The sequence below is a fragment of the Spermophilus citellus genome, assembly GCF_964194105.1.
Source record: "Spermophilus citellus genome assembly, chromosome: 5".
NCBI classification, from domain to species: Eukaryota; Metazoa; Chordata; class Mammalia; order Rodentia; family Sciuridae; genus Spermophilus; species Spermophilus citellus.
Genome location: NC_138186.1, coordinates 10,250,365 through 10,265,237, shown reverse-complemented (window position 1 = coordinate 10,265,237; position 14,873 = coordinate 10,250,365). Strand labels below are relative to the sequence as shown.

Genomic DNA, 14,873 nt, shown 5'->3' with positions numbered 1-14,873 from the left:
GAACATGGACGTACCGAATGACGATTATAACATCCCGCCTTCTCCCTCAACTAGAAAGCCTTTATCCAAATAATAGGCACGTAGGTTTTATTTTTCATCCTTAAAGCACTATTATTTCAACAGGTGTTTCTTTCACCTTCTGATAGGGAAAGTGGGCGACCAGCAACATCCTCTCCCCCTTTTCAGGGGCAGGGTGCTGTGACAAGGGCAGCAGGGAGGGGGCGGGACCTGTTGCCCTGTTTGTCACTGTCTCTTGCCTGAGTTGCTGTGTGGGAATGTACCACGGGGCCTGAGGTTTCCATCTTCCTCCACTGTCTGTTGGCAGAACCTGCAGCCACCTCCACCAGGGCTGGAGAAGGCTGTAGGAGTAGGAAGCCACCCAAGGGAGAGTGCCACCCCTCCTTACACCACTGCACACCACACACCCAGGCCAAGCCAAGCTGTCCTCTCTATCTTGTCCATGCTGGGCTGCCCCCATTTGGGGCTGCTAGCCCTCTGGGGTCTCACATGGAAAAATTCCAAGGGAGCGGGTGAATATTGCCATCAAGTGGCTGCTCCCGGTAGTGGATGGAGCATGCCGAGGCTGTTTCTTGGCCCCTCTGCACAACAGCCAAGCCCCAGATACTTTGTGTCTAGGGGATTGCTTAGTCAGTCTTTGGGTGGATGGGGGTTCAGAAAGCATTGGTGTGGCCACACACTGCACCTTCTCATGGGGATGGATCATAGGTAACTGAAGGCAGGCTCAGCTGGAGCTGTCTGAGCCCAGGGCCCCAGAGCTGTGCATACAGCATCTAGAGGTTCAAGGGAGACTGGCACTCACCCGCTGCCAGCCCATGACCGCCACAGGCCCCCCTGCCCTCTGCACGTTGTGAGATGGTTTTGTTAGCCCTACAGAGGGATGTTCTCAGCATATTTGAAAGAAAGGACTCGCTGCTGTTTTTTCCATACCCCTTCTCTATAAATGGGGCATATTCCTTTGAGTTGGCTTTATTAGGATTAAAAGATGATTTACTTGAAGTTCTTGGTACCTAACAGTTTGAATTGTCATTGAGGTTCTAGGTGTACCTTACCTAATTACTTTCTGTAAGAGCTATAGCTGGCTCATGCAGCAGAGCACTGAGGAATTAAAGTGGATTTGCTCCGTTTCCTACCTCTACTCCTGGGCTTTGCTCCTGGATGTCACTGAGCTCGGCCCAGCTGGCTGCTGCTTCCCTGGAAGGTGACCCTCGGTGGTGTTGGTAAGAGCTGCCTGGTCGGAATGTGGTGGTAGTGGGTTTGCCTAGGTGTCGTCCTCCCACACCTAGGTGAGCCGTAAACATAGCCGCATATGCGGCTCAGCACAATGCCTGATGCTGAGCTGAGTTTCCAAGCTGGCTCAGGGTGTGTGAAGGGGCAGCTGTGCTTGTCCTGTGCTGGGAAGAGGCCACTGTCAGGCAGAGGGAGCAAGTGACAGGAGACTGTCAGAGATGAAAGCCCCAAGTCAGGGCCTGTGTACTTTCAACAGCTCTTTAGAAGTGGAAGGGGCTATGTTGTGAAACCATTCACACTGCAATCTGTCAGATCATATTAAACCAGAATTCCTGGATTCTAGCCATTTCAAGCAATATTGAACACATCAAAAATTTGATGTGTTGGAATGAACACTGACTCAGGATTGGATCTTAATTTTTATTCTGCCAGTAACTGAGCACAGGTTGAGTGTCCCTTAGAGATCCTTTTAGGATTAGAAGTCTTTTCAGATTCCTGATTCATTGGAAATTTGGGACATTTGCACAGACTTCACTGGTTGAATCATTTAATTGGAAAATTAGATAGCCACAGTGCTCCAAAATCTGAAACTCGGCTTCACGTTGGTGCTTGAAGGAGATTGTTGCAGTTTGGAGTTCCGATTTTCCTGTTGGAGATTTCTCAACCGTCTTCTGTGAGCAGATCGTGCCTTCTTGGACCTCCTGAGCAAAATGTCAGCCTTCGTCCCGTTTGGTTTGGTTTTAGCAGTGAGTGGCGGCTATGTTTACGGCTCTCTATGGTGATCTCACTTTTGGTAGCTCTGCTGTGCTGTTGGGTCAGGAAACGTTTGGATGTTTTTGTGGAACATGGTGGCAGGTCATCTTGGAGCAAGTGTCCCATCATTGGCCTCTGTCCTGTGAAGGGACCCAGGTGGTGAGCCCAGAGTTAGGGGTGTGTGTTTAGCATGTCCTTAATGCCTGTAGCCTGCAGGTGGCAAGTGTGAGTCCCACTCAGCTTGAGTTCTAGTGGCACTTTGTCCTCGACTATTAGGTGGCAATTGCTGACTTTTGAAGCCTTCCACGACCTCGGGCCACATCAGGATGGCCTCTAAAATCATTTGGAATAAAAATCACCCTGTAGCCCTGGGCAGTGGTGCACACCTGTAATCCCAGCTACTCGAGAGGCTGAAGCAGGAGGATTGCAAGTTTGAAGCCACCCCGGGCACCAGGAGGACCCTGTCTCTATACAAATAAAGGGCTGGAGTTGATTATCCCCCCTTAGGTAATCAATTCGCAAACAGAAAGCTTTGCTAAGTTTTTAGTTTTTACTTTAGTTGCTGGCTGCATTGGATCCAATCCGTTGTCCCTTCTCATCCACACACCAGCCCAACTGCCACCTTCACCACCTGCTGCTTTGTGGAGGGGGATTGGCTAGTGCTGTTCTGTTCTGTCTCCCTCACACTCTGCCTGCCCCCACTCCCCCAGGAGGAGTCTCTTTTTGTATGACTTGCACCTTTGGATGCATGACACGGGAAGCAGAGGGATTCCTGCAGCAGTGGCCCATTTGGTCTTAAGACAAAATGCATGCCAGTGCCATAGGTCAGCTGCCTGGCAGAACTTCCCAGAGGATGCAAACGCTCTTCATCTGCACCATCCTCTGTGATGGTCATTAGCTGCATGTGCTTCCTGAGCCTTTGAGTCCTGGCTGGTATGGTTGAGATTAATTTGAAATGAGAAGGCTACGATGGATTGAGGCTGCCAAATGCAGCTCTGAAGTTGGGGAGCGTGATGGTGGTGTTGCCCTGCTCTTTGTACCGCTGCTCACGTCAGGAGGTCTTTCTAGATGGCCACTGCAGACCATTGCAGAAACCTCCCTCTGGGGTGTCCTAGTGACGGGTGCGTACACAGTCTGTTCTGGCAAAGTGAAAGGCATCGTCTGTCATTCAAATGCCTTTTAGTGTTTTGTACAGTTGTAGAACACTTTATTAACATCATGGAGAAATTATTTTGCTTCTGGGTTGGTACACCTGGGTACTTTTTTTGGGGGGGGGTTGGTATCATGTCAATTTTTTTCTTGTGCTATATTAAACAAGTTCAAGCTCATCTTAACAGAAAACCTCCCAGATTTCTGAAGATAATAAAAATCTCTGCTACAGAGCATGATGTAAATGATGTGCTATTATGTTCAGCACTGGGATTTAGGTTGCTCCTAGTCCTATCTGATAATGCAACCTTCAAAGAAGGTACCAGAAAGAACAGGGACGGTGCTTATTGCTGTATTAGGACTTTTGGATGATTTCATTTTCCTAATGAGGATTACAGGTAATTTAGACTTTTACCTAGAATTTTAGAAGTGTGAATACTGTGAATACTTGTGCATCTTCCTCAGTATCCAAAAGATATTGAGGAAGATGCACAAGAGCTTTAGATACAGAAGAAATTGGCTCCAAAACAAATAACTGTAAAATTGAAATCAGTAAAGGGGCTTTAAAAACAATAAACACAAAAAACAAAACTATGAATTGAACCTGAGGGTGCTTAACCATTGAGCTACATCCCCAGCCTTTTTGTATTTTAAATTTTGGGACAGGATCTTGCCAAGTTGCTGAGGCTGGCTTTGAACTTGGCTATTGTCCTGCCCTGGCCTCCTGAGTTGCTAGGATGCCAACTCAGCTGGCACCACCACACCTGGTGGGACTAGATAGCTTGAAAACATAATGCAACATCAAAAACTTTTGAGTGTTTATTTCACCTAAAATTTTGCATGTTTGATTCTTTTTTTTTTCCTTCCTTGGTTTTGATCAGTGAGTGTAGGGAAATCGTGGGTTGTGGTTAAGTACATGAGAGATTAGCCTAATTTAAAAACAAACAAGGAATTCCTAGAAACATTCTCCTTTCTGGGAAGAAAATGTTGACCGAGGGATGTGGTGAATGGCAGGTCCATGGTGACCTGCAACTGCCCGTTAAAGTTGACTTAAGCTAATGAAGGCCCTCACACTGTCATGGAAGGGCAGCTTGGTCTCTCAGCAGTACTTACGCACGTCAGTTACGTTGTATGGGCACGGTGCTGAGTTTTGAGGATTATGGTACTGAGCAAGACTTCCAGGACCCTGACAGGTGGGTAAACATTGCCTCCTGACTTTGTGTGGTTATATGAGAGCCCACCTACAGGGAGTGTGTGTCACTGAAAGCTGACCAGGAAGAGGAGCAGGAGAGGGCAGTGCATGTGCAAAGGCACCTATGACAAAGACCCAAACCAGCTATCCAGTGGCTTCCTGCGACCTCACCATGTTCCAAAACCAAAGTATTTCTTTGTCAGCTCAGGACAGTAACATGGGAGAATTTGCTGACTATTACTTTTAAAAAATGGACAGAATTTAAACCAGTAGTGAAAGAATCAATTAAAACAAGTGATCTTTGCATCTCATTTGTTCCTTAGTGTTAATTTATAGACATGAAATTACTGAATTTAATATTTATTTGCTCCCATTGCCAGGTTGTTCGAATTATTTATCAGGGGCTGGGTATGTAGCCTAGCATGCACAAAGAACTGGTTTCTATCCCTAGCACTGGAAAACAAAAACAAAATGTTATCGGTTTAGAACCACAGTAACAGTGGATTGAGAGGATCAGTTTGGTTAGAAACGGAATTTTGAAAAGGATTATCTGATCTTCAGTTGATCTGAGCAGCCTTTTAATGCTATTCCAGGGAAATGTTCCTTTGTTCATTATTTTTTCAGTAGGTAAAATAATCATATTGTTGGTCTGGTTGAATTTTACTTTAGGCTTTTGAGTCAGCTTTTAAAAATATTCTTAAAAAGGTTGATCATTGGGGCTGGTGTTGTGGCTCAGTGGTAGAGTGCTCGCCTAGGATGCACAAGGCACTGAGTTCGATCCTCAGCACCACGTGTATGCAAAATGAAGATATTGTGTCCACCTAAAACTTAAGAATAAATATTTATAAAAAAGGTTGATCATTTTCTTGGTGTCATTTCTGTGTGAGGCTTCTAAAATCTATGGAATGAATCATTTTAAAAAATGTTTAATGCACTAATTAAAGTCTATATTGAACAAAATTCTTGTGGTAATTGTGCCATTGCGGTCTTGGAATGCCACATACAGCTGGCATGAAGTGCTTGCTGGGTGTTGCAGGACCCTTTTACTTGTCTGCAGTAGCCAGGATGGTCCCCGCTTCCACTTGGAAGAGTAGGAAACTGAAGTGGAGAGTTTCGTGTTCTCCTTTTGTTCCCAGTTGGTGAGCGATATCAGGGTCTAAGTTGGCCACCTTCTTCTGGTGGCACTGTGTGTGCGGTGACCACGGAGCTTCTTTTTGTTTTTGTGGTTGGTGCTGGGGATGGAACCCAGGACCTCAAACTTGCAGGGCAAGCGCAGTGCCACCTATCTATCCTCCCAGCCCGCCACTGGGGTTTCCAGGGCAAGGTCCTGACCAAAGAAACCCACTTTGCTTTTTTACTTTTAAAAATCCATGTGGTGTGCTGACTTCTCTGATAGCCTTTAAATGTAGATGTCCTTGTTTAATTGTAGTGCTGTTTTGTTGCCTTTAACAGCCACATTAGGTTCACTAGTTTGTCACTTGACCCGATCACCCCACTGAATTCTTGTAATTATTGGTATTGTTTTATAATTGTACAGTGTGGCCCCGAAGTCCTACTGGCCAGCCACATGTATTACACAGTTCAGCGCTGTCGGTGTTTCAGAAACCGTCGAGCCCTCTTGGAAGGAGTCCAAGACAGACTGCATGTGTACCTAATTCTGCTTGGTAGAGTGCCAGTGTATTAACTTTTATTTAAATAAAATTCTAACCAGTAATATTTATTATACTACTGTCAGAGCCCACACTTTAATAATGTTTTTGGAAGTCAAATATTAACACGGTGGATCACTTTTCTCTGTTGGCTTTTATCACAACTAAGTGATAATAATCAATACTATATAATTTATCCCAAATAGCAAAAATATTATAATACATTTATCCAAGTTCCTCCCAGATGCTGCCTTGGGTGCTCAGATCCCTCCTGTACGATGGTGTGAGGACCTGGGTATCCTTCGAATCACATCTGGGAGGATTACTTAGTGACTACACTCCATTGTTTAGGAAAAGTCTGTTTATTTCGGGTTCATCTTTTTTTCCTCAAATATTGGTCTGGTTTTGGCAGAATCCACAGATGTGGAATCCCTGGACATGGGGCCAGCTGTGTGTGGCTTGCAGTTGATCCTCAAGACTTTTACACTGTCCCGTGCTGTTCTTGCATGAACCCACACTATTTTCCCTCTGGTTTATAATTAGCATTTTGGGAAAATTATTGTTAATTACATAGAACTCAAATATTGACATGCCACTTGGGTATGGAGTTGTGTAGCTAGCAAGGAATTAAAGCGCTTTGGAGGCAGATCACAGGTGATAGAGCGTCCTCTTGGATTTCTGCAACTCCAGGGCTTGCTCTTTTTTTCTGAGGGGTGTCCTAGCTTTCGATATAGGCTGACTTTTCTTTTTGGATACAGGAATTTAAAAATGATCTTATGCCTTAGGGCAGTGGGCTGAGTGGACTTGCCATGCTTGTTGAAGCCCCCCAGGTTGGTGGGGAGGAAGTGGTTGGGGAGCAAGGGTGAAGCTTGACTGTGGAAGAGCCAGTATGTCATGGGATACCTGGGGGTTTAGATGGTAATGGCTGGAGGCAGCTGTGTACCTGGTGGGCTGCATAGAACTTCTCTGATATGAGACCTTTTCTGAAAACCTGATGGCTCCACCAGTGGTGTTTTGAGTAGTGTGTCTTGTCTCTGATCTCTTGAGTATAATGGAAGGTCTTTTTGGTGTTGCTGGGGATCGAACCCAACTAGATCCCCAGCCTTGTTTTTGTGACAGGACCTTACCAAGTTGCCGAGGCTGGCCTTGAACTTGGGGTCCCTTGCCCCAGCATCCCAAATTGCTGAGATTACAGCTGTGCACCACCATACCCTCATAGCAGCATTTAGAAATGACAGGGGTAGCATTGTTGATCTGCAAGCAATAACTGAAAACTGTTGGAAACCAGCTTGCCCTTTAACTTAAATATGTGAACATTTTTTATATCTATGGCTTTCCACTAATTCCACTGTCAGATGCACATCCAGGAGGGACTAGTGGGCGCTTGAATTGCAACATGATGTATCATCATTAGAAGTAACAGAAAATGTTTAGATGCTCTTGAGCAAGAGAACAGAAATCGGGGAATAATCAAAATCCATCAGTTATGGGATATTAGAAGTACTCCATTATATTATAATAAAGATGAATGGCCTCGGGGTCAAAGTGAAGGTTGGGTGTTAGTAACCTAATGTTGAGCTGGTGAAACTCAAGTCTTATTGTGACCTTTTTTGTACATAGGGAAATAGTTGCTATGTAGGCATACTTATTTGTGCTACAACTTAATTGATGAAATGAGATTGCTGGGAGCACATAAGCATGTTGTAGGTAACATTTTAAGTCATGGGTTCATGGTCAGTTTTTTTGGTAATTCTACCAAACTCTTATGCTATTCATCAGTGCTAGTTATCCCCCTAGTTATTTTGAACCCAGGGGAGTTTAGCCACTGAGCCATATCCCTAGCTCTTTTTATTTGTAATTTTGAGACAGGGTCTCACTGAATTACTGAGTTTGGCCTTGAACTTGCCATCCTCTTGCTTGTGCCTCTTAAATTGCTGGGATTATAGGTGTGCACTATTAGGCCCAGCACAGGCTCCCCCCAGCCCTCTAGGCCCCCTTTTACATTTTTTAATTCAGAGATGGGGTCTCAACAAGTTGTTGAGGCTGGGTTTGATCCTTCTGCCTCAGCCTACTGCTGCTGGGGTTACAGGCCTGCACCACTGCTCCAGGACAGATATTCTTTATATTGTTAAAGTCTCCCCTGATACTGTCTATATTTAAGATTTAGGGAGCTTAGATAATAACTTTGTCATATGAAATTAGAATTAAAAAATTCTTTCAGAAGAGTTTCCTGACTCTCCTTCCTGCCCCAACAGCTGCACACAGGCCAGAGTGACACACAGGACTGGGTTGCATATATTTTAGGGAAGACTGATTATGTTTCTATCTTTAAATTTACACGCCTGGTTTCTTTTTTGTTGATGTGAAGAGAAGGAAGCAGGAAAGGTGCAGATACTCTCTGTTAATGTCTGGGGACACTTGTTGGTCAAGAGTGGGAACTGCGGATGTTAAGGAGAACTGGTATTCAGATTAGTATCTCAGGTTTCTGTTTTCTTACTAGCATAGTCAGAATAACTGCATGTATGCTCCTTTTCTAATTCTTTGCTTTGGTGGGAGCTCAACGACACATCTCAGTAAGGGGAAAAGGAAAAAAGCCAAACAACCATCCACTAAATGTCCTTTAATTGACCCTGTGTGACTTAATTCTGTAGTGGGGCACATGCCAAAGGCTGTTGAATGTTACAGGAAGACTGGGCACTGGCAAGGTCTGCCCTGTGCATGCCCACACTGGAAAAGATTGGAGAACGGGCCCCTTGCCTTCATAATGCCTTCGACCATTATGTTCTCTAGGGAACTGTGTCTTGAGGTTGTACCACGAGGACACTCAGATGCTACAGGGCTCTTGAATGGCCTGTTGAGAGACAGGAGGACCAAGCTCCATGACTGTTAAGGACCAACCTTTCCTGAGCCACAGCTTCCTCATCTGTGAAGCAGGGAGATTGATCTAGAATAGCCCTAAAACTCGGTCTCTAATTCTGATTTTAGAATTGTGGATATCAAGTACTCTTTACAGAACCCATAAAGGTTTTTTTTTTTTTTTAAATCTGGCCCAGTGACTTGGGAAACTGACACTCCCTCCCTGAGCACTCGCTGGGCCTGTTACTCCCAGCAGAGCTAGCGGCTGCCTCCAGGGTTTTGCCAAGTTTACGTTAATGTGTATCAAGTAGTGGAACCCAGAAGGAGCTCATGAGATGGGCCAACAATGGGGGACAAGAGGCTAAACGATGAGTGAGGGGCTTCCCATTGCCTTGCAGCTCCTTGAAGGGAACGCCCGGTGCCCTGTGGGTTCCCACAGGGCCCAGCTGCCACCTGCCCCTCGGGAGAGGGGCACAAAGGGAAGCATGCTGGCGTTGTTGAGCGTGTGTTTTGCGCATCGTCATTGCCAGATGAAGTTCAGATGCTTCAAAAGAATTGACTTTTTAAAATCAAAAAAAGGAGACGTGTCCCGCGTATCCGAGGCCAGTTGGATGCCTGCCCTTTTCACCCCTCTCAGCAGCTGCCGGGCCACAGAGCCTGTTTTGTGAAAGATCCTGCAGAAACAATGAGGGAAAACAGCTTCTGTTTGATTAGATTAGATCAATTTATGTGCCTCGGGGAGGGGTCTGGGCCGGGCTGGGGGAGGCGTCCCGGCCCGCCGCCCTGCGCCTGCCTGCCCGCGCAGCGGTCACTGGGTGAGTCTCCAGCTCCGCAGTGGCTGGAACTGCGGCAGGGGGAGGGCGCGGGAGGCGGAGCGAGCGAGAGATTTCTGCAGTCTGTCTGGAGAGCTGCCCAGGTTTCCCAGCCAGAAAAACAAATAAAAATAAATAAAAGGCAAGTGCTGAATGACACAGATTATGATATTAAAAAGGGATGCCATTGAAACTGTGCCCTGGATCCGCCGTTGGGGCGTGCGCGCTCCCGCGCATGCGGGGGTGGGTTGGGTAGTGCAGCGCCTGACAGGACGGGGACACAAGTGTGGACAATTAAACTGTGACTGTCCTCTCCCAGCTGTCCCCCTCTCTCCCGCGTGCCAGAAATGCTACCATTCGGATTTTTCTGCATTGCAGGCTAGGGACATGGCAGGATGATGAAAAAAGATAGATGCTCTTTTCCCATTTTAACATATCAAAATGGAGGGGGGGCGAGGCAGCCAGCCGGGAGACCCCTCCTCTTTGGTGTTCGATTCCCTCCCAGGCACATAAATAACCTGCTCTCGGCTGTCTCCCCTCCCCCCGCTGCCGCCCGGCCCTCCTATTGCCGCGCGGAATCTGCACTGCCTGCCGCTTGCTTATTACGTACAGGGGAGGATTGTTGACAAGTGCCGGGAGCCTGCCTCACTGCGCTCTTCCTCCCTCCCTCCCTCCCTCTGTCCTTCTTCCTCTCTGTCTCTGCAATGATCCAGCTCTGAGGATGGCTGCTCCACGGGTCTGTCAGGTGCAGTTTTTGGTGGCTTATCTTGAGGAACCTGGGATAGAAGGTCTGTTCCTATAAATAAAATAAAACCCCAATAGCTGGAGATTCGTTTCAGACTGGTATGGCTTTTGTTGGAGAAATAGGCCTTTGTGGGTTTCCCTGCTGGGGTCCTGATTAAATCCATTTTGGATGGCAAGGTGCTGTGTATGTGTATGCCTACACACACACACACACATATATATATATGTGAGTAGTATGTGAAGTGTCGCGATTTGCTTAATATTAATGTTCTTTCAGCGTTGATATCCTCCCCAGGGGCAATGGTGGCTCCTGCAAAGGCACTGTGGAAATTTACAAGAGAATTAATGTCGCTCTTAAAGCATTAAGCTCTGTTGACCATTTTGGCCAAATCTGCAGTTTTAACCAGGCTCGTATGAATTTAGACATTTCTCTGGGGACTGAACGCCATCCAGCTATAGCTGATCCTTTATTTTATTACCAATTTATGTAATCATTTTCCAGCATTTAAAAATAGATGTTTGATTAAAATTAATTAGTTCATCCTCACCCTGGCTCTGGTTTCCTTTGTAAACAGCATGTTTGGTCTGATATCCTGTAATCCTTCCTTTTTCTGCCTCTTGTCTCCTTCCATTGAAAGATGGAGGAAACTGAGGCACGTAGGTAGATGCCGCATCCTCAAGTGGTTCTGGATTAGACCTAAATGCTTTAAACTTGTGTGGGGGGGTCTTCATTCTTTTCCCATATTTTGTGCATATTTGCATTATCATGTACAAACATGTGTCAGGCACCTCCAATTTTTAGATGCCTCAGATCTTTCAGATTCATGGCCACTTCCTGTAGCTCTGCTTCTGTGCTGCTTCCATTGTATTTCAGTATTGGAAAGATTGCTGCTCTGGGAGGGAGGCCATAGGCCTCTCTGAACTTGTTTGCTGTCAGCAGGTTTTGTTTTGTTTGGACTTAGAGCAGATCATTTGATCTTCTGTTAATTTATTCAGCTAAAAAGTGGGTGGGCAGTCGATGTATTTATGTGCAGTGGAGAAATGAGGAAACTGGGGAAACTGCTTTTCCTACCAGAAAAACATAACTTTGAACCTGGATGAGCTCTTTTGCATGGTGAAGGCAGCAGCCACAGAGGCTTTGAGGTGAGGGTGTAACAGTTAATTTATCCTCAAATTATGGTGTGGATCAGGACCCAAAGTATGTGGAATTTTGCCCATGTAGCACTACAGATTAGTACACAAACTGCTAACTTTATGGCTCTTGTTGATTGGAATTAAAGCCAGCTTTGCTTACCTATGGAGAGCCTTGCTAACGCTGGAGAGGCAGATTCATTTGGTACCTTTGATTTGTGGGATAAATTTAATGATATGAAGCTTTAAAGGTCCAAACACACACACACACACACAGAGACAGACAGACAGACACACACACACACACGTTGTAATTACTTAAAGGTAGAATATCATTAGCTGCCTGTGAACATGCTGTGTATATGGAAATCTCCCTTTGAGGATTGCAAATTCCAGGATACGTAAAATCAAGTCTTGGCCTGTCAGTTTATCGGAACAGAAGGCTTTGAACACACTGGTCTCATTTGTGTGTTTTTAAAAAAATTCTCTAGCGTGCCCTTGTTTACCTGTGTCCCATAGACTCTCCAGTCCCCTGCTCTGCCATGATCCCATTGTTCTGCAGCTCATTTTCCACGCCAGCCAGAGCCCAGGACTGCCTTTTATGCACTTTACTTCTGAATATGGAAGGCAGCTTTCCAACCCCAGGCGGGCAGTCCAGGACCCTCTGTACTGTGGAGCCCTGTTAAGTAGCTGGGAATACTAAGGATCCACATTTTTGGTGGTTCCTTTTAACAAGGCTGTTTGGTTGACCCATTTGTCAGTGTAAAATTAAAAGGGTGTTGGGATGGTAGATGGACCTGGAGGAATTACCACCTGGGATAGTGGAGTCACAGTGATGGCATGTAGCTGTGTTGGACATCACGTGGCGGAACATCATAGGTGTTTGCAATTCAGTCATTGTTGTTCAAGATGCTGGCCTTGCTTGCTTATTGTGAAAATCATGGTACTGCATGAAAAATTAAGGAAGGGGGGAAGTGCATAAGGAAGCACAGGCCTTGGCCCAAACATGTAGGGGAATTTTGCCCAAAAGAGAGGTGAGCCGCTTGGTGAGGCCATTGGTTTAAATAGTGCCTGGGCTGGTCGATACACCTCTCCTGAAGACCACGACGACTCCTTCCTACTGGGGGATTTTTTTTTCCTTTTTTGGTACTGCATAAAGCTTATCTGTTACCTTTGCTGTGGTTTATAATGACTGTTATTGTTGGTTTTGGAGCCTCCCCAAGAGGGGGAATGTTCTCTCCCTTTTGACTATTGGTCGGGATGTAGAAAGGGGGTGTCTTGTAGGTGTTGTCCACTCATCCAGGGTGTCTGACGGCCAGAATCGTGCCCACTTTGGGCACCAATGATGTGCTCGTGTGTCTCCTACCTATAGTAGATGCTGGGTGCTTGTTCTCCTGTGGCTCACGGTGAGGGGATGCTTTGGGGGCCTGCTGGTTGCAGGCATCTGGCTGGATTCTGAAAACAGTTTTCCTGCCTACCCAGTGGCCCATGTGTTCTGTGGTAATGGTGGTCACTATGTCACGTTTTCAATGGACTCCCCCCCCCCCCCCCCCCATTAAGTGGGCATCAAGGAGGTTTAGATTTCCAGAGTTCATCTGTGGTCAGAGGGCTCTTGGGGGGATTAAGGATGTTTTTTAAAAAATGCCCCTGATCTTTATAGCTACATATTTGTATTCTTGGGGTTGGGGGACAAAGGAATAAGACCGTGGCTTCCCCTGTAGTTTGTGTCTGCCTAGGGGGTGGGGGTTCTGGTGGCATTCCCTTGACTGGAATGGGAGTCTCCATAGCTGATTTGAAATAGACAAAGGGGAGCCCCAGTGGGCCTGAGCGGCTGCTCTTGGAAGAGAAGAGCATCATTATTTTCTGTAATCTGAGGCATGCAGCCATTTTCACTTGTGCCTTGTTGACCATAAGTGTGCCACCGACGTCCTGTCTCCTCCTCATCATTTTGATGTCTGGTGTGCTGATTCTGGGGAGCTGGAGGTGGCTGAGCTCTGGGCTTGGGGGGTGGGGGGGCATCTCTGCGACCTGCATGTGAACAGTTGGGGTTAATATCTACATTCACGGTGACCCTGTGAAGTGGGCCCTGCATCAGCGTGCCTGCACTGTCTGCAGACAATTCTATTTCTCTTTAAAAGTCTGAACGTGGGCTTTATTTTTCTCTAGTAATGGCGGCAAACCGTGTGCTCTGGTCGCCTCACGGAGGGTCCTACACCAACCCAGAGGCGGCTTTTTCTTATGATTTTCTTTCCAACTCTGAAGTGTCGCATGCGCATACACGCGCAGGCGTGCACTCGCGCGCGCACGCACACACACGCACACATGCACGCACCACTGAGAAATTGCTGCTGAAAATGAAAGCTCTTTGGATGCTTGTCTGTTTAATATGTAATGTGATACCTTGTCTCACAGTGACAGGGTGACAGACGGCACTGGCTCTGTAACACCAAATCACCTTTTGTGCAAGTCTTCTACAACAAAGCCAAATGCATGGACTCTGCCTATTATGCTAATAAGTTTGGTGTGCTCCAGATGTTTGAGGGGCACTGGGACAGCTTCAAAGCCCTCCCTGTTTCCCTTTCTCTTTAACCCTTCTTTCATTGTTCCTGTTGGTGGAGGAGAGGCATTGGCTTTCCCTTTGGTTTTGTGTTCTCTCGAATGGGAAACTGGTGGGGGAGACCGATGACTCTGATTTATCTAAAACATCATAAAGTTATAAGGACTGCATCCCCCTCCCCCTCAAGGAGTTCCTTCTGTCTGAATGTTGGGGTTCTGAATCTAGTGTTCTCACCGACTGCTTTGCAGGTTCCTTAGCAGACTCCCTCTGGCCCGGTTCTCACCTGCTTCCCACCTGGTTCATGTCAGGGAGCCGTGCACACCAGCCTGCAGCCCTTTTTGCTGCTCTGGACTCCACTAGAAGCTTGTTGGGTCACGTGTGCTCCTGCACCTCGGAAGCCTTTTCATTTGTGCTGATCTGGGAGACTGGGCGAATGGCTCCTGCATCCACAGAGCCCTTGGTGACCAGCTTCTGTCGCGTTTGTTTTCCTGGGGGTTTGTCCATGCGCCGTGATGTGGTGGCCAGGTGGAGACTGACCCGTTACACGGTGCTCCTGTCCGCTGACGGTGTCTAGCAGGGGTTGCAGGCACAGTCCCCAAGCTGTCTTTACCACAGCAGTTTGAAATTTTCAGCTCATATTTATGGCTTTTGTGAAAGACAATAGACATGGTTTAATTTAAGTTCAACCTACTGAATATTAATAGAGGCGAACAAATGCTAATGTGAGGAGGCCGGGTCTTGGGGCCCCCAGTTTGCTCTGTTTGACCTCCTTTCCCTGATGG

The 14,873-nt window shown here is 46.6% G+C and overlaps 1 protein-coding gene across 5 annotated transcripts in view; it reads left to right on the top strand.

The window, feature by feature from the left end:
- The window catches only part of JARID2 (jumonji and AT-rich interaction domain containing 2), a 229,289-nt gene that overhangs the window by 118,340 nt on the left and 96,076 nt on the right, over positions 1 to 14,873 (top strand). Inside the window, exon 1 of one of the 5 annotated variants that reach the window (XM_081294275.1) lies at positions 10,426 to 10,447. The exons of the other annotated variants lie outside the window; for them this stretch is intronic. The gene's annotated coding sequence lies outside the window, so the exon portion shown is untranslated. Of the gene's footprint in view, positions 1 to 10,425; positions 10,448 to 14,873 lie in introns of those variants that run through there. 5 annotated transcript variants of the gene reach the window in all.